This window comes from Limulus polyphemus, unplaced genomic scaffold, assembly GCF_000517525.1.
Source record: "Limulus polyphemus unplaced genomic scaffold, Limulus_polyphemus-2.1.2 Scaffold1322, whole genome shotgun sequence".
Taxonomy (NCBI): domain Eukaryota; kingdom Metazoa; phylum Arthropoda; class Merostomata; order Xiphosura; family Limulidae; genus Limulus; species Limulus polyphemus.
In genome coordinates, this window is record NW_013666932.1 from 21,126 (window position 1) to 21,791 (window position 666).

The window sequence follows — 666 nt, forward strand, 5'->3', positions numbered from 1 at the left end:
AGTCCAACTCAGAGGTACCAAGGTTGATACAGTCATCAGGATTCAATGCCAGAAAAGGGCAGCTTTCAGAGAGATTTGAGGGACTTTGCTGGCACTACAACAAACCTGGACACAAGTTGTTGGAACTGTGGAGAGCAAGGACATATGAGGAGCCAGTGTAAGAAGAATAACACTAATAAGTCAGCTTCGGGAAACCAGTAGTGGTTGGTGCTGAGGGACGCTCACCAACCCCTAACGATAAAATCCCAACAGCTAAGCGTAAAATGGCAAGAATGCATAGTGTCTATGTGACAGAGAAGCTGGATGGCCAAAGGTGCGACTTTGTCATAGATTCTGCATCTCAGGAAACCCTTGTGAGTATCAAGATGCTGGATCACAAAGGAGTACCAGAAGTCATACATAAGCTCTGTGGTGTAACAGGACATTATGCAAGGTTGTGGGAACTAGTGTGGGTAACTATTGAGCTCATGGGCGTGAAGGACAGACACAAAGTATACTTGGCTGGCATTGAAGACCAATGCATACTAGGGTTGGACTATTTGCTGCCGAAGAAGTGTGCAGTTAATTTTGATAAAATGACGTTTCGGAACAACAAAGGCCAAATTCTGGTAAGTGTTAAAAGAGAGGTTGAACTAATCAGGTGCCATCAAGATGAAGTCAAAGTGA